We start from the raw sequence: 27,708 nt of genomic DNA on the forward strand, positions 1-27,708 counted from the left end.
GGGTGATACAGAAATTCATATTTCAGTGACTATGTCCAGATTTTTCAGCATGCCTTGTAGCAGCAGCTTGCCATTTCATTACTTGTGATTTTCCTCTGCTTTGACAGACCAAAAGCATGTCAGGGATAGCTTTGTGTTTTTTCTCCAGGCTAGATAAAATATTTTGAAGAGCCTAAGGATGAAAGGCGATACATGAGGAACTCTATTAGGAATACATCTGTTGGAGGATGCATCCTTTTTCACAATTATGTTTTGTAATTTACCAGCTTTTAATTGATTTATCATGTGCTGTGGTAGTTTTGTATAATTTCTGGGTGTGGAACAGAAGTATAAAGTAGGGATGAGTCAAGTATCTTGAAAAAATATAAGCTTATTGCATTGTCATTATTACATTTAACTTGGGGGATTCTGAACATACTTCATAATCACTTTCCCAGTGCAATAGAAGAATATGTTGTGCTTGTGGTAGCTGATCATGTTTGCAACTCTGTCACTTCTTGATTCTCTTAGTGGCATTGATATTTTGAGTTGGGCTCTTCTTAGCTTTCTTCCTGTAATCAAGATAATGCCTATATTTTAGTTGGAGAAAACACAAAAGATTCTCTGGAGCTGAAACCCACTGACACATTCCCTGCTTAGTACTAGCTTCAGCCTTACTAACCTTAGCCTTTCAGCATTTAAAAAATCTGCACAATTGGAAGAATCAATATTTAGGGCATCATCACTATAAGCATAATTAATCTTTGGGATTTTATATATAATCAATAACAATGATATTGTATATAATCCAAATCAATATCAAATAATATATATAATCAATATAATATATTAACCCCAGAGACAAGGTCTTTCATTAAGAAAAAACAAATAATGTAAAGATCAGCATTGTAGTTGATCTTTTAGTCTCACAAATCCCCATTTCCTAAAATACTTGACAACATGTGGTTCTTATTCAACTATTCTAAATCAGACATGTAATTTGAGGCTTGAATTAAGGACTCATTTTGGTTTAGCTCTTTGTTTTCAGAACATGCATGCATAACAATACTAGCCAGATATTTCAGTATGTTAGACAAAGGGATTCCTATGCCTAAGTGGCAGAGCCATTGTATTAATAAAGCTGGTATCATACTAATAACTTCAGCTGGGACCCAGGTGAATTGCATCCAGTCCTTGATCATTTCACAGTATTTCCTCTGAAAATCTTGATCAAGTAATTCAGACCTGGGGGTGGGTTTTTGGAAAGGTATGTTGAGATCTCAGCATCATGTGGAGATGTCTGAAAAAGACATCTGTTTTAAATGACCTGCCTCCTACCAGGAGCCTGCCACGGTGATTTCTGCAGGGTCAATGGTGCAACTTGTCCACCTTCGACTGATTGGCACAAACCAGCACGTTTAGATAGGAGGTGTCAGCAGCAACCCTCAAAGATGAGGGTATGTCTCAGACCACAGTTCCCTTTGTGTCTGGTCTAGCAGAAGCATCTCCTTTCACCCATGGTTAATGTAACAGTCTTTGACTACATGCTGAAGTCTTTCATCAAGAAATCCACCAACAGCAAGTTGCGGGTGGGAAGGAGAGTCACTCTTCCTTTTAAACAGCTCTGGAGACAGAGAAGCCTCTCTGCGTCTCTGATCCCTCACTTGGCTGGTTGGAAACCTCACTGATTTGTATATTAGTTGTGCAGCCTTTAGCTGTGCTTTCCAAAGCACTCTAGACAGTAATCCAGAAAACAACAACAACAACAACAACAACAACAACAACACATGTATATCCTTAAAGCCAATTAATTTACTTGATACATGTGTAAAGGACAGATTTACTACTTCTCCAACCTTCCCATACCTTTCCAACCACTGCAACCTGAAGGCAGGGTGGGTGACAATATTTGCATCTGCCCTGTCTGGTACTTTGTCTGAGGGCCAGGTGACTTTCACCTGCAGTGAGACCTCTGAGAGGAGGTTTCCTGGGACCAGTGGAGGTGTCAGGAACCAGCAGCCCTAAATAAATGACCACAGCCACAGTGTCTGACCCCATCCTTTGTGCATTTATTATAAGAAACGTAATTTCCCTGTCTGTGATCTAACATCAGCTGAGGTGGTCAAAGAGGTTGACAAATGAAAGATTAATTCCGTCAGAGCCAGAAGACTTCCCTGCTCCAGACCCAAGCTGGGGAAAGATGTATTTAGTATAAGCTAACAGCACCGAACAGAGATCAGGGATCTGGCAGAGGAACAGGCAAAAATAAATGTGGTGGTAGCTGCAGAGTGATGCTGATCAGTGAGTATCTGGCTGTGAGCTGGTCTGAAGTGTGTAAAAAGTGAGAAACTGGGAAATAGGCAGGAAAGCAGCATTTATCATTGTCTGCTGAGTTTCAGTACAGTTTAAGAAATCTTCCTCAAATAAAAAGTACTGATTTGAGTTTGAAAATCTAACTTTAAATTAAAGTAGGACTATATCTGAGGCTTGCTGAAGTGAAATCCCAGTGAAACCAATGGATAGGCTCCCATTAACACAGCAGGGTTTTAGTTCTTTATTGGCTTGAATCATATCTAGGACTGAAGGGTCTTATTTGAACTTTCGTTCCACATAAATGTTAATGCATTTAGAACACCCTGCCTACATTTTAACTCCTTGAAGATCCTTTGAGGATGTTTTTCTTAAGTTTCTAAAACATTCTCATTAAATTTATTGAAATGCATCTCTTAGAACATTTTCAGATATTAAAAAGGAGCATTTATCTCTTCTTACTGTGGTAATTCAAATGACATTGTTTAAAATTAATCTATTGCAGTAGTTTCTTTTGACACCAGAATTTGTCTCTTGAAATTTTTCCTTAGTGTATTTTTTCAGAATTTTCAGCATTTTTTCTGTCACTGTACTTGCATGTAACATCTCTTCAGTCCCTTTGTGCACTGAAGATCCACACCAACTACTGCAGTATTTATTACTCCACTGCTGTTCTTGCACATCTTCATGCAATCAGTAGCTGCTGTAATCTGCTTTTCTGGATAAATAATGGCAGCTTTCAAACAGTCTGCATGTATTCCCAAAACAAGGGCACTGCATACCCTTTTTTTTTCCCCGTGACCTCTCGTACTGTTTCAGCAGCCTGAGATGGAGTCGGAACAGCAACTTTAACTGAGCTTTCCTTTCTCCCTGAATTTGGTGTCCTTTTACAGAATCACAGAATGGTTGGGGTTGGAAGGAACCTCTGAAGATCATCTAGTACAACCTACCTGCTGGAGTAGATTGTACAGAAATGTGTCCAGGCACATCTTGAATGTCTCCAGAGAAGTAGACTCCACAATCTCTCTGGGCAGCCTGTTCCAGTGCTCTGGCATCCTCAAAGTAAAGAAGTTTTTCCTCATATTCAGATGTAACCTCCTGTGCTTCAGTCTGTTCTGTTGCACCTCATCCTATCATTGGGCACCACTGAAAGGAATCTGGTCCCATCCTCTTGACACCCACCCTTGAGATATTCATAAGCACTGATGAGATCACCTCTCAGCCTTCTCTTCTTCAGGCTGAACAGACCCAACTCTCTCAGTCTCTCCTCATAAAAAAGGTGCTCTAGGCCCCTAATAATCTTCGTAGCCCTCTGCTGGACTCCCTCCAGTAATTCCTTATCCTTCTTAAACTGGAAAGCACAGAACTGGACACAGTACTCCAGATGCAGCCTCACCAGAGTAGAGTAGAGGGGGAGGACAACCTCCCTTGATCTGCTGATCACACTTGTCTTAATGCACCCCAGGATGCGGTTGGCCTTCTTGGCCACAAGGGCACATTGCTGACTCATGTTGACTCATGGTCAACCTGTTGTTGTCAACCAAGTCCTTCTCTGCAGTGCTGCTTTCCAGCAGGTCTGCCCCCAACCTGTACTGGTGCCTGGGGTTATTCCTCCCTAGGTGCAGCAACCTACACTTTCCCTTGTTAAACTTCATTAGGTTCTTCTCTGCCCAGTCCTCCAGCCTGTCCAGGTCTTGCTGAATGGCAGCACAGCCTTGTGGTGGTCCCTTAAGTGCCTGTTGCAGGTGCATTGCACCACTTCATTGCTGGAAGCCAGCTGGAAATCTGCTGAGGGAGCTGGGACTTCTGACATACAGGGAGCCTCTGGTGAAAAAGCCAACTTCACTAGTTTTCCATGATCCACTCCCTGTCCCTGCATGCAGGGTATTTTGTAGGAGGGAATGGAGCAGAAAGCTTCAGCGTGGCTCTGCTGGCCCTGTGCACGCTCCCAGGTGAGTCCAAAGGCTGCTACCCTGGGGGCACCTCATCCTGGAGCTCTCCATTGATTATGCCTTGGCCTCCAGCCTGCACTCACTTTTCTGCTCTGCCTTTTCTGTCCCAGAAACACTTACAACACATTTGCTGAGGCTTTCCTAGCCTTTGTCCCTGCCTCCATCGTCAGTGTCACCCTTGAAGATGTGAAGCTGTCCTGTAAAAGGGGCCAGACCTGTTTTGTGTTGCTGAGAGTTGATGAATCCTACCAGAATGTTTTTTTTTTAAGAGTGGATTAGGTCCCTTCCAAGGACTTTGGGAGAGATGGCTGGCATTTTAAATCTCCACATTTCTGGCTCATTGACTTGACAAGAGACGAAGCATGGAGTCACTCTTTTATCTTTCAGTGTATGTAGAGACAGAGAAGTGGTTGCTCTGCCTTAATTGAGTCATTGGCTGCCAGGGTGCATCATTGTGGGCTTCCACATCACCTCACTTCTATGTGTGGTGACACAGTTAGGGTAAAGCTTAAACTGGTGAAATTATGTTGATGAACACTTCAAACCCTGTTACCTGAGAAATGCTGGAATTGATCATTTACACGCATAATTTTGCAATATCTGTAGTCCATTTTGCAAGAGTATGAAAGCATAACATGCCAGTAAAGTTTTTATTCTTACCAGTCACATTTATTATGTACTTGATGAAGTACTTGCTTTCATCTGAAAGAAATCTTTAAGTCCAAGGTCACAACAGAATAGCATCATATGTTTTCATTTTAATTTGAATATTATTTTTTCTTCTTTGTATCTGCACCCATTTTGCATTTCCTGTATGTCAACTGTCTGTCTGGTAAACAGCTAATTTGAAGCAAGGGCTGCAGTGTGTTTAATAAATGAATTATGAATTTTCTACTTCTTCTATTCACACCATTAACTTAATTCTAAAGGTTACCATAATCAAGTCAGGTAATGAAATATACCATTCTCAATCAAAGCATCAATATGATAAATTATTTTTGTTCTCCCTGAAGAGCAAGTTAAAGAGCAATATTTGTAAAAACTTTAGAAGTTAGTGTGGAAAAAGAATCCAAGAAAGGAGCAGAAAAAAGTGAGACAGTATGAGAGCAAAACTTATTTACCGAATTACTGACAATAAATTATTTTCCTAAGAGCGAAGTGCTGCTCAAACCAAACAGGCACGTGGCCTATATTATGGATATTTGTCTTGAAAAATATTTACTGTCTTAGTCAGTACAATAATCTTTATTTTTTCCTTGACATAATATAAAGAGTTTTATGCTTAAAAATATTTTGGGTGCATATTCACAAAGCTGCACACATTAAATGTGTCTGACAAACTTAAAAGTAGTTGTCTTCAAACATACACCTTGCAGTATTTTCTGTAAAATTTCCTTTCCTCTTTCTAATATGTAAATAAGTTGGTTTTCACTAATATAAACCAGAACAAGGATTTTTTGCATTCACACTTGAATTTATGCTAGAAATGCTTTTCTAGTCACTTCTTCACTGTAATTGAAATTAGAATGAAAGCAACACAGAGAAGACAGAAAAGTAAATTTTGTATTGTGAATAAGAAAGAATGAAGCTGATTGTGAAATCTAATTAGTGGAAATAAACCCAATATGTTACCGTCTCTTTAGTACAGAGAGAAAACAGCTATTTTAGAATTGTGAGTCCATGAACCTTATTAAATGCAGTAGAAACTCTTGGGAAAGAGATGACGGAAGAATCTAATATTTAAAACATTTGAGACCTGCTCAGTCCTTTTTCATCTCTCTCCGAAGATTTGAAGTCTTCAGCATCTCCCATGCTTGTAACACACTGAATCAGCCAACCAAGGGGATCAGAATCTTTTGATCTACCTGGCTGGTTACCTAAATCACACTCTATGAGTTGTGGTGATCAGTTCTCGTGGTTGAGTGCTAAAGACACATTTTCTTTTAAAAGCTCTTTCTTATTTTTGAATATGCAAAGACACAAGTGCTCTTACATGATTATTTCTAAAAGATGTAAAATCTTAGGGGTGAATCTTTGTCAATTTAAACAAAGTTTAACTACCACTGTGTGAGCTCTATGAAATAATATGGTATTTCAGTGTCATTTTTCACTGTTGCTCCTACCATCCTCTAAAACTCAAGGATTTGTCTTTTTAAAGCCAGGATGCACAACTACAGATATCTAATTAAGCTGAATACTGATGAAGATATTCAGATAGCTTCACTACACTGTTAACTCAAGAAACACATCAGCAATTATCATACTGAGTGTAAGAACTGTAAAGTCATTCAGTGACAGACTCACAGCAACGTTGGTTGGGAGAACCTCTGGCAGTTATCAAGTCCAGCCTGCTGCTCAAAATTGGACCATCACCAACACTCAACTGTCAAGTCAGCTGTGCTGATGTCTAGACATAAATCTTAAATGCTTCCAAGGATGGATATTTCACAGCCTTTCTGGGAAACCTGCACTACATTTCCAGTGAAAGAATTTTTCTTAGTGTCCAACCTCAGCCTCCCTTACTGCAATGTGTGGCCCCTTGCTATGTCATTTGCCACTACTGAGGAGTTGTTGGCTTTGTCACCTTGGCAACTACCCTTCAAGTAACTGCTGGTTCTTGCAGCATCCCCTCTTTGCCCAACTCCTGCAGCTCCTTCTCATGGGGCTCTAGGCCCCTTGGCAGCCATCCCCTGCCACTGCCTTACCTCTTTCTCTTAAACTGGGGAGCCTCAAACTAGACCCCGGTGCTGAGGAGCACAGCAATTTTTCTTGATCATCTGGCCATGGTCTTCATAAAGGAGTACAGGATGCAGTTTGCTTTATATATGATGAGAAAAAAAATGTTACACAGTGCAAAATAATGTTCTTTATTTTAAAATGTTGGGAAATGCTGGAATATGAGAAGGCTACAGAAAGTGACCTCAGGGTTAAAGCAGGTCCTTTTGATGAAAATATCAGCTCCAATCACAGTCACAGTAAAAGAAGGAAGCAAACACCATGCCAGAAGAATGATCAGAAAAGGAACAGAGAACAAAACAGAGCACGGCACTGTGCCCTTTCGTAAGTTAAAAACTGTATGTGCAGTTTCATTCCTATTTCAGAAGGGCATAGTAAAAACAGAAAAGAAACATGGGTTGCAAGGGTAAATAAAGACAAAGAATGCCTCCTTACTAGTCATAGATACTGAACTTGGAAAAGAGGCAATTGAATGGAAATGCAAAATATAAAAAGAGGCTTGTAAATTTGTGAACGGCATAGGCAAAGTGGACAGGGAACATTTTTTTATCTTTATTTTCCAGTATAATAACTAGTGGATACAAAATTATCAGTTGGCAGCAAAAGTGAGGGTGTTTTTCACACAATGAATAGTTAATCTGTGGAGTTTCTTATCACTGGATGTTGTGAATGCTGGAAGTTTACCAAGATTCAAAAAAACAACTGGACAAATCAACTAAGGAAAAGTCCATTGTGGATTATGAGAAGTTGTATCTCTGGTTTGTAAATGCTGGTGCTATGGATTGCTAGAGGCTGAGAAAGTAACTCTGGGAAAATATTCACAACATGCTTGCTCTCCTTTTTATAGTTTTTATTGTTTGCCACTGGCTAGCATTGGAGGCAGGACACTAGGAGCTAGAATATCCTTTGGGAATCCAGTACAGCTGTTTGATGTATATCCTTTGTGTTCTTATGAAAATCACATATACAATATTTGTATTTTTTTCTCCTGAATTTAAATTAAATCCAAAAGAATATGGTATGTGGGTTTCTAAATCCTCCACAGAAAGAGCACTTCTGTCCTCTTAACACCAGTCCACCTCATAAGTCCAGTGGTGTGAATGGAAAAGACGTGATCTGACTTCATTATCAAGTCCAGTGGGGATATACTAAGTGAGAAAGAGGCAATTTGGAATAGGAATTCACTACACTGTCAAACATTTGTCATATCTTAATCCCCCTGAAACCTCTCCCGTAGAGAAGGGAAAAAAACCCCACCAAACCTCTCTAGCCTTTTTATTTATTATGAGCCTTGTTCCCAGTTAGAAAAATTTTCCATTCCATGTACAGACTTTTAACTTCTGAGCTCTATTAATTTAGAGGCAAGGCTTCAGAATAGCTGGTGACAGCTTTTCTGGGGTTGGAAAAGATTTTTTGGGAACACTGTGTTTCTGATGCTGAAAATGACAGTGTTCTTCCTAAGGTCATGCTTCAATTTTTACATCAACTATAGTTCCCTTCAATACTATGAAAGCAATTTCCTTTGTGCTATCAATACAATGGTGAGACAGTTTTTCCCTTGCTTTTCAGTGAAAACTACTAAATAAAAGTAACAGAGCCAATTTCAAAAGGCAACTTGAAGACATTATGCAAACACTGTGCTTTCAATTAACTTAAACATATGAAGCCATACTCTTAGAGCATACTAAACAAAAGCTGAATCAGGATTTACAGGGTCCCACAGCTTTTTCCTCTCTCTGGCCAGGATCAAAAACTATTGAATTTTCTGAGGGACTTTCTATTTGATGTCAAAGGGCTTTGTATCCAAACTAATTGTGGGATGAGATAAATCCTTGTAGCAACTGTGAAATGCACTTTTAGCCTGTTTTAAGGCTTCTCCCATATTTGAAGGTGTTCATGGCTCTTGCCCTCCCACTGGCATACCTTTTTTGCAAGTGATTTAACCTTTTTGTTAATATGAGCATCTTAATTTCCTATATATGGCTTCCAAGGCAGGCAGGAGCTACCATGAGCTTTTGCTTTCCTGGGCTGGCCAGAGCCATCTAAACACAGCAGTTAACATGCCTGAAACAGCCTGTGCTGAGAATCATGGCTGAGTCTTTCTGGATCTTGGGCTGCTGGGCCACAGGGTGAAATCCAGCATCACGCTACGGCTCTGGTACCAGCACTGAGCATCACGTCATGGTTGGTGTTGCCAGTGCACATGGGTGTCTGTCCAGAGAGAGCAAGGAGGGACCGCTCATCCTCATGTCCCTCCCTGACAGACTGTGTTTATAGTCATCTCTTAGGTCTTCAAAGGTTGTCAGTAAGGATTGGTCAGTTAGCCTTCTACAGCTTTTACTTGCCCATCAGGTAACAGTCTGTTTCCAGACCATGCCGTCCCCACTGAATATGCCTGCACGTGTGCTTTCTGTTACAAATATTTTGGTTTGAAAATGCAATTCTGGTCTCTTGTAAGTACTACTAAAAAAAACCAACCAAACAAACAACAACAAAAAAAACCCACAAAAAAACAAACAAAAACCAAGAAGAGCAAAAAATACAGAAATACAGTATTAAGTTTTTCATTTCAGCTGTGAAAAGCTGAACATGTCATGTAGAGGGTCTGTAGTGCAGTAATATTATTATATTGCTGTTAATGCTTAAATATTGTTTGCACCCACACATTCCATATCACTTTTTAAAACTCCTCTAATACTTTGGATTGTAAAGAAGAAAGAAAAAATGTTCCAGCTTCTTACACCTCTCTGGCAAAGGCAATAAATCTCTTTTTCTTTGAGGACAAATATGTAATCTCCTATATAATCTCTGACCTTAATAAGAAGACAGAACAACCAAAAGCAATTTCTCTCATTATAAAACTCTGAATGCATAACCAGTTTTAGAGAACCTGGTAACTCTTGATAGGAGTATCTGAAGAAAGGAAGAATTCTCAGAGAGACAATGAATTTCTATTACTAGGCACAAGAGGAAACTGCTTTAAATGTTTTCAGAGATAAATTAGTAGGACGTGGAATTAACGTATCTGGAGCCCTGTGCATTTGCTATTAGTTACTGACTTCCTAAGAAGAAAATACATTTCTGTACCGTACAGTTGGAAGAGTCCTTGTCAGATTTTTGTGGTGCAAATCCATACCTTATATCTGTCTAAGATGCCCCCTTCAGAGAAGAAGTGGAAGGCAAGGAAGTTTCCAAACCTGGACATACCTTAAAGGAGCTGAGGAACAGTGGCGTTATCGTCAGTGCAGAGCCCTGAGTTCAAAGTAAGCAGAAACACTCTCACTATGCAATACCCACTGCACCCCTCTGGAACATACATTAGTAAACTGTGTTGCACAGTGCCAGCAATGACAAAGGAGGAAAATATAACAGTGCTCTTGATAACACCACTTTTATTCATGCAAATGGAAACTTTGAGTCTTGGGTTTATTTTCTAGTCTAAATCCATGTTACTGCGGTCCATGTTTAAAATGCAAAGCCAGACACAGTAATTCAAGTTAGATACTGTATAAATCTGCCCTTGTTTTTGTTTTGTTTGTTTGTTTGTTCTGAAAATTCCTGTTCCTCCTTTGCTTCCCCTATTGGTAGCAAATTCCCAAGGTTTGAGACTTGCGTATGATACCATTCAGTATTCTTTATTTAACACAAACACTTCCCAAATAAAAAAGATTTGCCACTCTGTGATGCACTGTGAAACCTCTTCAGAAACAACTTCACGTAGAGATTCATTAAGTTTGATTAATCATTCACTTGTGTAATTGCAGTTTAAGCGGGATTCATTTAAACTTACAGTGAGTTTAAACTTGATGAAAAGCTGGCCAACGTGGACCATTAAAGACAATGGTGCTCAAAGCTCAGTCAACTTCAAAGTGGGCTTTCTCCCCAGAGCCCACAGACAAAATGTAAGTTCTGCCCCAAGGTGATGGTGTTGGTGACCTTGTCCTTTACCTCTGTGGGCAGTGCCATTCAAGATGTTGGGGCAGAGGGTGAATCCCAGGAGGGGCTGTGGCAGGGAGGATGGATGGCAAGGGGAGAGTTTTAGAGGTGGTAGGTGACAACCATAAAGTGTTAGAGCATGGAGGTGGGCTGGACTCACAGAGCTCCAGGGAGGAAGGAGTTCTATGTGTCTCTCCTCACTAATCCATGTCACCTTCTCCACTGAACTGGTGTCTCCTCCCAACCCTTGTCAGGATGCAGTTTGTTCCCCCTCTGCAAGGTGAAGGCAGGGCTGGGAGCTGCCCTTCTTCTCCCAAACCAGGCCCTGCACCCAGGGTGGGCAGTAACAGAGCTTGTGCAGGCAGCAGAGACCCTGCCCTCCTCAGGCTTTTGAATTGCTTTGGCAGCCATCTACTCCATCTTCTGCTATTTGCAATTATAAAGACTTTCTATGCTCAAATTGTCTATTTCATACCTAAGTGGTTCTAATCTTTTTTGCAAGAATAACTGTAATTGCAATGCTTTTCTTGGATTCATCTACAGTATCATTATCCAGATCAAAAGACTGGATTCAGCAAATATAAGTGTTAAAGAAGATTGTGGGCTTGGAATGGAATTCATGTGAAAATGTGAATATGACAGAAACAGATTATTTGATTTTCTTTTCATGAGTCTGGCCAGATTCTCATTTCACTTCTGATGGTGCTGACTCCTGGACTTCAGATATTTCTTGTTTTGAGGTCGAGGAAGTTTTTCACAGTTGAATGGCACCTAGGAAAGGGTTTGGTAGAATTCTAATAGGAAGAGTAAAATCTCTGAAAATCAATGAAAAGCAATTATATAAACTGTTTTATATGTCAAGAAATCAAAGCTATTGTATTTATAACATCACATCAATGAAATCCCAATGATTTTCTTATGTACACATACATATTCTTTAAATATAAATCTGTTCAAGTGAGGGCTAAATGCCTTCCACAATAAAGTTGAAAGATAATTAAGCTGTGGTCATAATTTAAAACCCAAACACATGCTTACATTTCATTATTCATAACAGCTAAATTCAGTTTTGCATGACATATCTAACTTCATTTTCCCAGGTAACTCATTCATAATATCAGATGGTAATATCAGTTTAAAACTAACCTAAGTATTTTAAAGCTGTTAATGTAGTTGTAGATACATCTGAAGAAAAAGTTTACCTGTTTTTTAAACATATTCCAGGCTAAAAATTAGTGACTGGATCAAAGCATAGGACAAGGAGGACAACACTGACAAGGAAAAAAAAGTAAAGTATCTTTTCATTTTAATTTTTTTTAATTCACTCTGATGGCCACTCTTTTGAAAGTTGTCAGCATGAAATTGATGTGAAACATATATTATAGATGAACACCACTCAGATCCTCCAGAGGAAGCTCCTGGCTGATATCATAGACAAACTCCCATCTTTGGTCTTTGTTTCAAGTCTTATGATGTAGTGCAATAAAATCCCATATCTTTTATGAAGATACTTGCTAGAGTGTCATAGATGCCAATTTGCCATGCCTAGAAAGCTTCCAATTTGTTCTTGTCTGAGTTGGTTCTCCAAGAGAAATGGTGGCTGTCTTAGAGACAAAAACTGGTCCTTGGTTTGCACAGTGGTGTAGGTTGCCTTTAGAGTTTAAAGACATTGCTATAATGTTTTCAACTTTTCCAGATTGATGCTGAGTTGTACACAACAGCCATAAAATAACTGTAATTAGAAACATGATTAAGTATTAAAAGTTGAATGTACCATTCTCGACAAGTCAACTTCTTTAATCAGAGCAATTTTGTATGGGTGGTTGGCAAGACTTAAGCTAGTACCCATTTTCTAGATATGTAGGAAATCTACTTAAATCTTTCTGTAGTTTGTTGTAAATCCAGAATATTTCAGTCCCCATCTACTGCTGTGTTGTCACTGTGCTCTTAAACTGATGCTATAATCCATCAAAACAGTGGATGTATTCCATTGGAAAATGATGTGACTAAACATGAGCCAACACAGAGTTTGTGAAATCAGTTGGGGATCCTTCATGATGAAAGTGCTATGCTGTAAGTAGTATAAATGCTGGCCTGGATAAACGCTACCAGCTTAAAGGTACAGCTGAGTTAACTAGAGCTTGTACATAACAGAATACATCTCTGGAGATTACTCAAACATATATGAGACCAAATACTTTAATTTAATTTTAATTTTTTTTAATCACCTGTTTTTTTGGTGTTGTTTTTTTTTTTTTTTAAAAAAAAAAGGAGGATATATAAAATCCCGATCTGGATACACATGTAGAAACTCATATTCATCCTATTATTCAGTTTATTCAATGTCTCTTCTGACTAATGTGGCCTTTTCAGTATTCTTTTGGAAAAAAAAAAAAAATCGAAGTTCATATTTTATTGCTTTAGTTTGAATCCCCGTGTTTGAAAAGATTGATAACATAAGGCAAACAGCCAGTGCTACACTGCAATATAGAATGGCTTTTTCCTTTGCCAAACTGCTGATTAAATGAGTTCTGACCTATATTGTTTTTTACATCAGTGCCCTTTCACATACACAAAAAAATGGAAATAGAGATAATTAACCTCAATGGAGTGTGACTTAAACAAGGAATCAGATTTTTATAGGTTCCTAAGTGAAATACTTTTCTTCTTAAAAACCCTGTGGCTGTTTCTTTATGTTGTGCTGTACATCCCAAGATTCAGGATAGAGGTTAGATTTAGAGACACCTTCTTTCAGAGACCGTGTAAATATTTTACTCAGTAGCTCCAGGTTCATGTTTAAAAACCAAGTGCTTCAAGTTGATGAAGTTAACCTTTCTTGCATCATTAGTCTGTAAGTGTACTGACTACAGAAATACTCAAATTTAGTCAATTTCCTACAGATCTGGAGGAGACTGGAAGTTCACCCCAGAACCCAATTTACAAGTCACCTGTTCTAGGTGAACCTGCTTTAGCAGGTGGGTTGGACTAGATGATATCCAGAGGTCCCTTCTGACCCTCACCATTCTGTGATTCTGTGATAAGACTGCACCTGAACTCCACAAAATTTGTTTTGGGGCACTACAATTTGAAGCCAAATTTTGTGGCATGGGTCCAACATCCAATATTTATGCTTGGCTGATGAAAGCAGCAGCTGTGAACAATCAAACTCAAATAATAAATATCTGTTTTCTCTATTGTGTTGTTGAGGAAGAAGTGGTTTAGTGTAGTCACTTTTGCAGCTGGGCTTTTGTCAATGTATTTTAAATGAAATGGTTGTGGGGAATAAATGAGTCAGTTCATTGAGCTTGCTCTTGTAGGAAAAAGATGTCCACTGAAAAATATTTTCCCATAAAACAATATTTGTCATTTTTCAGTCTTTTGGAAAAATCCTAACATTAACTAGGAGATAAATTGATTATTTTGGATATGTCAAAGGGATTAGGACCATTAATGTGTCCATTATCACAATTGAGACCATGTTGAAGTTTGCAATTCAACCAAGAATCAACATTTGTAGCTAGATATGAGTGCATGTCCCACATTTGTGAAGTAACAATCTAATCTGGGGAGAAATCTTTCTTCCTATCCAGTTGAGACACCAACTAAATTTTAATGCAGAAGACGAAGGTACCTCTTAGTACATTGCAAATAGGAAATTAAAACACTGTCAGGAGGTCAGGAGGTTCAGGGTAAAGTTTATAGAGAGGAGAGGTTTTTTTTTTGTTGTTGTTCAACAGGAATCCTTTTCCACTTGAAACAGCAGGCTGGAAAGTTTTCTCATATTATGTGGAGATTCCACAAACATCTTCAACAAAGTAAAATAACTGAGTTATCCAAGATCAAAGAGAAGTAGTTATCTTGTATCAAGGCAGGTACAGATCAGTGATTTGTGCTCTCGTGGACTTTCTTTATTTCTCTTCAGAATCAGGGCAACTTGGAGAGTTTTTTTCCTGGATTACCATACAACACATTTTACAGAAACTAAATTTCGATTGTGATGATTTTAGAATCTCTGTTAAGTGCTGTGATTTGTAAGTATTGCTTTTATGTTTATTAATTATGGCTGCATGCTCTTTCTCAGTAAGTCTTAAAAAAGTTATTTCATAACGGATGTTATCCCTGTATGAAGAAGTTTGTAGAGTGCCCACAGTTTCTTGCAGCTGAAGGAGTGTTTCACTTGAAGCTGCCAGTTCCTTACTCTTTATGGTCCTTGGCTGCCAGCCAATTTTATTCAAGTTGAACAAGATTTGACTATGGTAGATTCTCTGTCTGTATCTATTGGACCCCCTTGCATACCAGTCTGCATAGGTTTGACGGTTATGCACATTTGGTAGAAGTACCTCATATGCATCATGTGGAGTAACACATTTCCCTTTGTAGAAAGACATCTCCTTTTCTCTGCTGCATGGGTACAAAATCCAGGTGGGCCAAAGTGGTTTTAGCTCTGGTCAGCGTGCCACTGCAACTCCTGCTGCACTGGACATCATCACTCTCTATTGTTAAAAGTGGCTTTTCTAAGGATTACTAATTTGAACGCTACTGCAATGTCAAAACCCAACTCAAACAGTTCTACTCCTTTTGCCTTCTTATAGTTTTATTTTGTTTAAACAGGAGCTGATGGTTCTACTTTTGCAAATCCGAGGACTTCTAAACAACCTTCAAAAGGAGATACATATATCCAGCAATGAAAGTCCCTTCGTTCTCTTTTCCTGACTTGTCTGGAAAAAGTCCGAGTTGTACTGGGTATCTCTGAATATACAAAACTAGTGTGTGAATGTAATCTGGATTAACCTCTCCCAAGGAGCGTAGCCCTCTCTGCTCCCCTTATCATTGAAAGTGAGCTCTGAGCTCAGCAAGCAGAATCTACCTTAAATAGATTTGAGAGAGAGAATCTGTTTGAATCCTAGAGTGTTTTATGGTCAAGTTATTGAGATGTCGTTTGATCAACATCTGCTACTGCTAAAAGTGGAAGATTCTATGACATTTACAACATATAGCTTCATCTTTCCAATTGCTCTTACTAAGTAGTAAGGTTTGAAAATCAAGCAACTTCTCTACATGTAGTGACATTATCAACCAGTAAATATTACATTAAATAGCCTCTTGGCAAATACTAAATATTAGCGTGTTTCACAGGTTTAAATAGTCCTGAGCTGTTAAATCAGAAAAAAAACCCAAACAGCTGTGTTCATCTTACTTGGATAACATGAATGACAATCTGGACAATTATCTGGGATAATTCATACAAAGTGTGAATTATTGCTGAAATTAGGGAAATGGTTATGTTACTGTTATAAAAACTGCTCCTCAAGAATCACTGTCTGCCATTGTATTTTCCACTCATGTAGCCAGAAATTCTTTTATGTCTCATTCCCATATAACGAGCAAAGGTGGTGACAGAAGAAGCTTAGGACAATGAATAATCCTGTTAGCCACTTTCTGGACTAAGCTGAGCTATGGAACAGGGCAAAACTATCAGAGACTGAACATAACAAGTCAGGAGAAGTGAGACATCCAGCTCAGAGATGGACAAGGGTTTTTTTAATGATATAAGGCAACATGAAACACCTAAATTAAAAGGGAACAACAGCTACAGAAGGCAAAAAAAACCCCTTAGTTTTTAAAAAGATACAGATGGAGCAGCAGAAGTCTGTGGAAAGGACAAAACCTATATCACAGAGAGGAGAAGGAAATTCTTGAAATTATATGAACAAAAATGCAGGTCCAGAAATGTGTTGCTGCATTAGGAGAAAATGTTGTGTTGACAGGTAAAGAGGTATTTTAGGACTCTTAAGAGGACACTATTGCACGGATGAAATAGTGTTATATCAGCATCATTAACTTTTTGAGCCAAACTTGAAAGGTCATTAAATGTCTAAGATTAGTTACACAAGATTTACTGTCTATGAAGCAGAAAAACAGTTGAGACAGAAACAAAGCATAGGAATCAAAATACCAGATCTCCTCATTTTCCTAAATCTAGAGCAGTATGTTCCTAAACAAATGTGATTTGAGTTAGCTATTTAAATTTCAAGTTCTACAAAGAAATGTGTTCTCCTGTTCCACAAAATCCATTCAGCTCGCAACTGCAGAATTTCTTTACTTGCTATCTGGTTAAAATACCAATTAAACACTTAACCTTGTTAATCTTTAATCAAGAAAATGAATGTTACTTTAAAAATCTTACTCAAGTCTTATGCTGTAGCATAACAACAATAATTCCTCTCGTTTATGAGGACTTTAATGTTGCGTCCAGCTGCTCTACTAATGTAACAGCTATGCAGTACTGATTGGTTATTTGCGTTCTTTTTTAATGTAATTTATGTGGTAGCAGAGTTGGCCAAAATAGCTTGCTTGTATTAAAATAATTCAATGAATTTTGTGACCTATTTGAGGTAAGCACCTAGTATTTTTCCATGACTTTACTGGAATTTTTTTTGCTTGTGCATGTCAAGCTTCCCTTGCTAATGGATTCTGATAGGATTTTTGTTTGTTAGTTTATTGGTTTTTTTTTGTTTGTTTGTTTGTTTGTTTGTTCTTGTTCTTGTTCTTGTTCTTGTTCTTTCATTCTACGAACAGTGAGTGACTAAAACCAGATAAACTTCTGACAAGGTTCCCCAGTTCATGTATACCTAGTAAATGCAACTATGTCTATGGGTGGTATTCACTTCACCTAACTTCTACATGGCAATTATCACTGGGCCAATACGAGACATGTTGGTAGGCTCTTTCTGTAATGGTGATGAGAGGCGAGCACCTCCAGAAAACAGGGGACTAAGGCCTGGAGGATAAATCAAGGTCTCTCTCAGAGACAGACAAGGTATGGAGCAGACACCTGCCTTGCAGATGGCTGTTTATGTTTGACCATAAGTGCTTGATGTGGAGAAGGAGGCACAGAATAATAATCATTTAGAGACTGGCTCTTGAGGATTTGCCAACGTTTTCTCAGTTATATGACTCTAAACAGTAAGTTTCCATCAAGTTTTGCCCATACAGGTGTCACACAGTCTTCAAGTCTCTTCTAAGTCTCACTGTTCACATCCTGTCACAGGAAGTTTTAGCTCTGGGGCCATGAGTTAAAGGACCTGGGAATGGTTTGCATCAACACAGTAGTAGCACAGTAGTGTCTGTGGGCAAAACGAACTAATTAGTAACTGGATTTTCTCTAATAGACATAATTTATTAATAGAAAAATCCATTTAAGCTCTGTTTTACACTAAAAGATAAATTCAGGCACGTATCCAGGCATAGTTTTAAACGTCACAGCTGTCAATTATAATTTTGTGCTCAAAAGGTATTCTTCAAGATGTGTAGTGTTTTCTTAGTGATCAAGTTTTTGCTGCCATGATATTCTGAGCGTGTAAATGGAGAAGGATCTGAAATGAGGAGTAAGACCTTTAAACAAGCCAATTAAATAACAAACAAGCTGCTGGATAGAGAAGCCACCTTTCAGGTATATTTTTTGCTTTTGTCTTTTAGAAGGAGGATGGCTTTCTTGTAGAAGGACAAAATTGTATTTTTCTGCTGAAAGGTGAACGAGGCATTTTCACTGGGACTAGAATTTTATTTGGTAGAATAAAATACATGTTCTTTTCTAAAAATTGCTTTAGAAGGGTAATTGTTTCTTTGTCATTATTCTTTCTAGATTCTTTGTGGAGAAACAAACAGGAAACAGTTGGCAGAAAATCACATCATTAACAGACTTAATAAGCCTGGGTTGTGAATTTTTTTTAAAGTCTTCCCTTTTTGAATTATTTTTTATTTTAACACATTATAGTAGTGATTCTCACTTATACCTGCTTTCCTGAAATCTTCATTATAGATGCTGTTTTTCATTATACACTTGCTTTTTTAAATTGAAAATGCATTATTCTCAACTGTTGCTCAAACTTACAAAATGTCTGCCAAAAAAAATTTACTACTTAAATAATTACCTCTTGTTTTGCATTATCTATGTAGAATAATTTCCATTAATTCATGAAATAATCATGGAAGTGTACCCATGAAATGGGTTAACAAATATGCAATGAAAATACTTCTTGGTATTATTTTCCATCAGTTTTCTTCTCCTGATATCACAAGCTTTCTGGAATCTGGTAAGAGATTTTGCATTTTAAGATGGTTTACTTCATCTGATTTATGTATTTACCATCTCTATCTCCAAAAAAGCCAGAACTATCCCCAGTGCCCATGTGGTATTAATGAATACAGAGGAAAGATTTTATTTATTATCTCTGACTAATGCTATTTTACAGCTTTCAAAGATCCTCTACATCCTGTCATTTTGGTGCATGGAAAAGCTGGGGTTTTTTCATTATCAGGCTTGGCTCCCATCTCACCAGGCATTCACAACTGAAAAGTATGCCACATCACTTGATAAAGAAGAGATAACGAAGTATAATCAGCTTTTGCAATAAATGGCAAACCTCCCAATGACTGACAGGGTTTGTATTTAGTACTGTTATATTTTTTCATGCGCTCAGTTTGCAAAAGCATCATGCAGCTTCATTTCTAATCCTGCTCTGTGTGCAGTGTTCTTGTAGGCTGAGATCAGTCCTCTGGGCATCACTGCTCTCAGCTGTCCTCTTCAGGATTTTAACTTCAGTGATTCCTTGGTAAAAAAACTTCATATCCACTCTTCTGCACTTTTGTATGTCTCCTTTTCTCCTGAAACTTGATTTGATCTTTGTTATTCAAGGTCTCCTTTTGCCAATAGTTGACTGGTTCTTTCAAGAGTATTTTAAAAAAAGCCAGAACAACATTTGGCTTTATAAAGGAAAGGAAACTCTTTCAAGGAAAGATCATGGGATTTTTCAGACTCTCTGGAAGAAATTGCAGATTTGATCTCTAGGAACTCCCTTTTATTGATTTGGGTAAGGTATCTGTGTATGCACTCAGTGCTGGCAGGAGAAGTTGATCCCAGCAGTGATGGCCCAGGAAATGTTATGCCAGGCACCGAGCCTGATGCTGTGCAGCTCCTCAATGTGGGTAGAAAGAGCTTTGCCATAAGTACACCAAGTCCCTGAGATCTCCCTAGCTCTACTGACAGCAACTCTGGCTTATCAGCTGCTGGCATCTCCGCTGGCTGGCAGTGGTTTGCAGTGGTTTCCCAATGTCTTCGATGCCATCAAGTCTACCACTGATTGCTTCACACTTTTGTTGTCTGTGGAGAAACCAGGACTACTGCCATGGTCAAGGTGGCCAGCGCAAAGAGTCCCAGCACCCTTCAATGCAGACAACTTGCTGTGCCTCTTGGTTCATTACAGATTTCTTCATTTGATTCTTAGCTAATGTTTAGCCCTTGTATGCTATATCATTTGCATCCAAGGGACATTTCTCCCATTCTCAGTCTTCAATAGGGGAGCTACAACTCCCATTAGTCCTCCTTCTGGGTGGATGGAATCCCCTTTGGACAAGTGCCATCCCTACTCTTTCTGGCTTCTCTGCAGACATGCTCATCAAGTCACACAGCCCACATTTTTCCCATGGCTATGACACGACTTGCAGCAATGTGGAGCATTCATTGTCCTGTCCCTCAAATCCATCTGAGTGTCCACCATGGGGAAAGACCAGAAGAAAGGAACCTGCAGTTGTGAGACAGACATGCCCAGCATGACCTTCGCATTGAAAGGTTGTGGCTGTTACAACTTGGTCAGGTTCGGGCAATCTTGATCACAATAGACTAGATGAGTTAATGTAGCTGTGAAAAGTAGAAGTTAATAACAATTGAAGGTTATATACTGTTCTAAAAGATTAGTTGTAGAATAGTTATAAATGAAAAAATAAATAAACTAGTTGCACTGCAAGTTATGTCTGAAAACAACATAGAAAAAATACACTAAAATGTTATTTTCAAAATGGCATATGTAGTCTTTTGTCTTATTCAGTTATCAAGCCAATGCTTGCTTGCTTAATTAATTGGCTTCAGTTAAAGCCACTGAGGAAGGCAATTCTCTGTTGACTCTTGTTTCCCAAATAATTCCACATAATTTTTCACTTTTGTGTGAGTAATGAATGAAAAAGAATTATAATTGGCAATAACATTCTGGCTCCATGATGTGAGTTTATATAAAAACTCAGTGCTCAAGATAATGACTACACAAGGCTTTCATCTTATTGTTAAGAATACATATGTTTTTAGTTCCAGGTATTAAATCTTCAATATTAAATCATCAGTTCTTGGTATTAAATCATCAATACTCTTTTCCTTAAAAAAAAAAAAGAAAAAAAAAAAAAGTACTCAATCTGCCACTTACGTGAAAGGTATATTTCTTTCTTTCAATGACTTATTAATCCTTCCAACCTTCCTAAACTTGCTGTCATATTCCCTAAATATAAACCAACACTTTTTATGGTAAACCTGACAAATTTAGGGCTCAGAGGAATCATGAGTGTTGTCTCCAAAAGCATTGCTTATTTTCATCCCTACGTGAGCCTTAGCTTTTAGTTGCAGGCCTTTTGATAGCATTTTAAGAACTAGATTTTTTTTTCTTCCTTGTATAGGCAGCTGGTCACTTTTTTCTTTCTGGATCTTAAAAGTTTTGGCACAAATCCAAGATGAAGATATCCTCTTTCACACATCTTTCTTCTGAGTTTCCTAACAGAACAGAAAACAGAAGTGGAGGAGGGGAGGGGGAAGGGAATTTGCATTCCTCTCTGTTAATGTCACACAAAACATTTTTGAAGCAGAAGACAGCAAGCTGAAAGTTTCATTACTCACAGTGGTTTTGATTAAATGAGATGGCTAAGGTTCCCTGCATTGCTCTTGACATTCAGTTTGAGAGATTACCTCTCTCTCATCTCCAGAGGCTGGCTGAGCACTTGGGTGGAAATGCAGAGACTCTTCTCCTTGATGCTCAACTCTGCAAGGAGACAGAAACATCGTGCTCTGTCCACCAATCTCCACCATTCCCTCAGAGCAAATGTCTTGAGGAAAGAATGCAGATCTTCTGCTTAAACCATTGTCTCCCACCAGCCCGCTTCTTCTCACTAAAACATTTTTGAAAGTGTGTTGATTTTGACAAAAATCCAGATGGTGACAGCTGTCTCCCACAGTAACATCTTACTCCATGATTACCTGGTGATTTCAGTGGTATCCCTTGTGGAACAAGGTGCTACTCAGTTAAAACATCATGTACTAATCAAAGTTATTACCCTGAGAGACCTTAGAAATCTTGGGAGTAATAGCCAATGATTATGACATCATTATAAAAATAGTGGTGGAGGAAATAATAGGTTTCTTCTTTTGAATCAAGCAGGGCCTTTCATTAAACATTTCCTTCCTGACATTCTTTGGCTACATCCCAGCTGGCAGATCATAAGGGAATTTGAGGGCGCTATGTCTAAGTGCACACACTGGCCCAATCCAGACCCTGGGTGAGCATCAGGCCACGTGCTGTCCCATGCCAGAGACCAGAAGCCTTAGTCCTGAAGGCAGACAGAATATGAACACTAGCTGGTGCTTTGTCACTTTCACGAACTGGTTAAACATCTGGATTGGATGTACTGAGAAAACTTGTAAAATTACCTAATTACAAGAACTCTTCTGGCATTTATATTTTGATAAGGGCATTTGTGCGGATTAAACCGTAGTATTAGGCACATTCACTACTTTATTCCCTTGGATATAGGAGGATTCTTCATTTGGATAAATGGCTTTTCATGTATGGAAAATGCAGGCAGTACGTAATTTATGATGGCAGAAGTAATTTTATCAGCTTTTGATTTCCTTTAAAAGCCTACAGACTACTGAATAACTCCTCAAGTCTCTTAGCAATAAAGAGCCAGTATGACTTTAAAGCAAAAGGAGCTTTTTCTTAACTTCCTAGGTATTCTTACTGAGATTTACTGTTTAATTTTTAAAAGCATTGATAATGTGATATTATTAGCTAGACATATGATAAACTATATGATAATGACTACTGTCTGTTTTATCATAAATCAGAAAAATAGATACTCAATATTTAATTAAAGTAGCACACTTTTAAGAAAACATTGTAGGTTTCTAAATGCCAGTAAATAATAGGGTAGCACTGACTTCAGTGTGCCTAGGATTTTACTCCACATGTGCCTCACATCTGTTTTATTGTTTTACTTAAGTAAACATGGATTAAACATTTTTTGTGAATAGCCCAGACTAAGAACCTAGGCCTGAAGCTTTATGCTACTAACTTCCAACAAATCAAGCCTTCTCCAGAAAGCTTTAGCCACTGCTGAGTGAAGGCAGAATACAGAAATATCAGTATTTATTTTTAAAGAGGACTTTTTAGGGTAAAACATTTGTCTCACTAGCTTGTATTTCATAACTTTGTTTTATTATATTTTGTTTTTAATAACACAAGTATTTGTTTGAGCAACAGTTTCAAGAGTTGTCATTAAAATACTTCTGACAAATACTGCTTTATCCAGAGCTAGATTATAGACAAGATACAGCTAATATGCACTTTTGACATTAGTTACTAAAATGGAGTTCTGTTAAAAATAAAGGCTTGTAAGCACTGGGAAACAAACTTTGGTCTGGTTTTCACCAGAACATCCTTTTACAGATCATTCTTTTACAGTCTCCATCCAACAAGACCATTCAATCATTATGGCTACAATTAAATGTTTCAATATCTGTAATATAAAATACTGAAACAAGACTTTTATTGGCTTAATGTGGCTATTTTTATGTTATTGCTTTCACTCATAAAGTATTATGAAGACTTAAGGTTTTACTGAAACTATTCCTTAATGTTTGATGGAAAGCCCCAGTTTCCAGAGAAAAGAAATCTTCCCCCTCCCTCTCTTCTGCTCATCTCTCTTCCTCCCTTCTTCTTGCCTTTGCTCACTTTTCCTTCCCTTTTTTAAGGCCTGCCTCTGACTGTCATGTCTGTATGTCTGTACAGTTCCTCACACAGGGATCCACAGTGCACATGAGGTTGATCACTGATCGGGCTGCACAGACTCTTGAGGATAGCAGAAGTCACTCAGTGCTCGGCCATAAATCTAAGCTAGTTCCTCCAGAAATGTGATGCACTTGGCTGGGATGGTCCCTGGCCCTTTTGTCCCTTTCTAGACCCAATAGTCAACAATAGCTTCTGTAGTGCACTCTGTGGCACCAATATAACTGCATACTTCACTGCCTGCTAGCCACTGTGCACATCTTCAGCTTGGAGATCCCAATAGAGATGAGCAGAGAGCGGCTGTGCAGTGAAAACATGTTGGAGGCAAAGCTCACAGCCAGCATGCTGGCTGATTACCTGTGAGAGCTTTGGGTGTTTGTCCACACTCCCCACAGCCCAGGGACCATACTTGTGTCAGAAATGGGGGATGTAGATGTCCAAGGAAAAGCACCCGAAAAACTGAGTCAGAACAGGCTTTACAGTCAGAAAGAATGATGAGGAACTTCGAAAAAAATAGTTGATTTGCAGAGGAATTATTTTGTGTGTCTCAAATTGCTGCTTAAGTGCAAGAGGTCGCTGTTGGTTGGACCCCGTAGGTTTGGAAAGAAGCCTCCAGTCATTTCTCATGCTAACTAGAAGCATTTGCTTGTTCAGAACTGCAGAATCTATGAGAATATGACACAGAATCAGGCATCTGTGCCAACATATGAGCAAACTGTAGGGTCATTTTTCAAAGTCAAACTTCAAAGTTAAAGTAAGGATATAGGACATTTGAGTCAATAATAAAGCAATCCTTTTCTCCTCAAAGGCAGATGGTAATTCTCTTCTATTTGCATTTTTCTGCTATTGAGTAAGCATTTTGATGACTTTCAAGAATTTTATCTGGGGATCAGTTTTGTTTCGGGTACAGAGAAGAGCTTGCTTTGTCCTTGCTAGGTGGAGGCTATTTATGTGCATTTATGGTATTTGAGTAGTTCATTTCTTTATCATTTTATGGATCATTAAGATGTGATGATGAAATTGAAAATACTCAGAGCTGATCTTATGGATTCAGTAGACTTAGATTTCTTACTGACCCTCTGTGCTAACTCATTTTTAAAGACTAGCTATAGAAGTGAGAACTTAGAGAAACAAAGCAATAAGCTAAGAACTATGGCAGCTTAACTATATTTAATCTCAATGATGTAGTGCACTCATCTTGAAGGAAAAATGAATCTGCTGGATTGCAAGTGCTCCATCCATGCTCAGAACTTAAAAACATTTTACAACCTGTTTTTAATCTGTATTTCAATATAATGCTTCCACTATCCTTAAAGAGGAAATGGCTTTGGCAAAAATGCAAGGGAAAAATCTAGCACTGGAATCTTGAAATAACAGATTAAACCATTTCAGTGAAGTCTTGGGACAGTACAGTCTTGGCCCAGTTTATAGGCTTACAATTGAAACTATTTTGCATCATTGCCAACTACCAGCCAGTTAGCTGGTCTGAACCAGTAGTGTAATTTCTTTAAATAAGACATGGATGATTTATCACAATATTCAATGAAAATATTTCCGCACTACCACAAGCTCTCTGGCAGTATTTTTTTAACATTTCTATAAGGCAAATTGCATTTGATGACAGTGATGTGTAAAGCTATTGCCTTTTGCCCAGATAATGTGCCTTGAAATATTCAAACCAGAAGAGTTCCTTGTGGTTATGAGGCACACTGAGGAGATTTGTTTCACAGGGGTTTGTTATTTGAAATACAGAGAGAGATACTAAATTCTGTCATTAATTTGCCTTAATTCTGCCTAATTTGACTTAATTTATTGCTATTTGAAGTTTTAGTGGCAGGATTCTACACTGAGTAGGCAACATGAGAAATTCTTTGAGAAACAGGCAGAGTGATAAAATTCAAAAGGGAGAAAATTGTTTATGCACAATATATACTCCATTTGAAAATGGATTACATACTCAAGAGAAAGAACTAGCACTGATTTTTGTTCATCGGTTAAAACATTTCTCAAAGTGTGAAGTAGAAATATACTGTGGCTTAGGTGATTGATCATAAATATGCAGGATAAATAGATACCAACAAATCAGTGTATCATTTATCCAAGGTATTTGGCAAATACTCATGAATATCAAATATGTACACAGAAATCAAGGTCTATTTATGACTGGCATGTGAACAGAAAATAAAGTTTGTCAATACATTCCTAATTAGACCTATTGTATTCTATAGTTACTTGTCCTATAATTTCCTGTAAACTGCAGTCGAGTGTAACACACAGTTTGCTGAAAATACTGCTGACCATTTGATCTTGGAAGAATATGTCACCCAGCCTAATGAAGCATAAAATAACCTTTTCTTCTCTTTCTGTGTAGAGAAAAACATCATCTAGAAAGATTAGAAAAAAAGAAACATGAAAATCTAAACCCCAAGCAACAACTTTTTATTCTGTTATTGTGCAGGGAAAAGCATTAAAAAGAAACACAAGAACCCAAACCCTAATCATCTTATGAACACTGTTATTATGAACTGTTGCAAAAACTGAAGGCAAGTTTCTGAGAAAGCCCCAAAAGTTTTGACAATATATAAGGTATGAAATAGCAAAGACACCTCAGTGAGCGCATCCTTCCATTAAGCCAATGTCTGTATATAGTACTAAATGCATACATACATTATTCATGTATATTTTATGGGGAATCATGGCATGACTCTACTACTTCAGTAAATCCAAAGCTTCTTCAGCATTTTCTAATGGGCACAGAAAATATTCAGTACATCATAGACACAAATCCTCAAACAGAGTTTAGATTACAATCAAATTATTGAATAAAGGGGGAACCCCTGTGACATTTTTCCAGAGAAACTGCAGCATGTCTATGAACACTTGCTAATTTAACAGCTACATTCCCTAATCCATAGTTTTGCAACACACGATTAGTTTCCTTTTCTCAATTACATCAAAGACCATATAAGTAGTTTTATCTAGCAAAGAACAGAATTTTTTAGCAATCACAGTGCAAGACAGTTTTGTGCAAAACAGCAGACAGCCCCATAGTTTCAGTGAACTTGGAAAACAAGCTTAAGCAGCATTCAGTTAAAATTTCAGATAGTTTGCCACCCCCTGTCAGTTCATCTCCTTTTTTTTTCCCTAATGATCCTTGTTGCATTTTGTGGTATTGACCACATTCTACAGAAATTGAAGTGTCAACTGTGAGTCCATAAACGCAGGAAAAAATGGTTTCTCCACTTCTTCCTATAAATGTCTGCCTTGTGGACATAATTAAGGGAATAAAACATGTCTTAATAAATATTCTATAGTAGTCGTAGATGTTGTGATAAAATTTGTCATCAAGAGGCGAGAACTGACACTCTTATTTGAAGGAACAATATTATCTCTATAACTATGAATACGCTTGTTTCTTGCTATGTTTGAAACACTCAGTCTCTAAATAATTTGACCTTCCAGGTTTTTGCTATGAAATCAGCAGGATGAATGTTCACTTACTGTGAAGTGAAAATAATCTTAATTTTATTACATGTTGAAAACGATCATGAATCACCAGCTTTCTGGTACTGTAGCTTGAAAAGATTAAGACATCAATACATGTGGGCTTTTTTACTTATTCTTTTAATGTCTAATCATTTTTTGCTCTAACTGCTGGCTTACGTGGGAAAAACTCAATACCTTTTTCAAATGAAATAAGGGTGCTTACAGTAATCTATAGATAAGTGCATTGCAGCAGTAGCCCATGCATCTTAGAAGTAGGCCAACCAATGGTTTTCATGGCTTTGGAAGGAGGGAAAAGGTGCTTAAAGGTCAGCTTATCTCTGAAAGCTCTGAAAAATAAAGAAAATATGTAAAGGCATTCCTTGAATCATGATGGCTGCTTCCAGAGAAAGATAGAAGAATGCTTA

The sequence above is a fragment of the Nesoenas mayeri genome (assembly GCF_963082525.1).
Source record: "Nesoenas mayeri genome assembly, chromosome: 2".
Classification (NCBI taxonomy): domain Eukaryota; kingdom Metazoa; phylum Chordata; class Aves; order Columbiformes; family Columbidae; genus Nesoenas; species Nesoenas mayeri.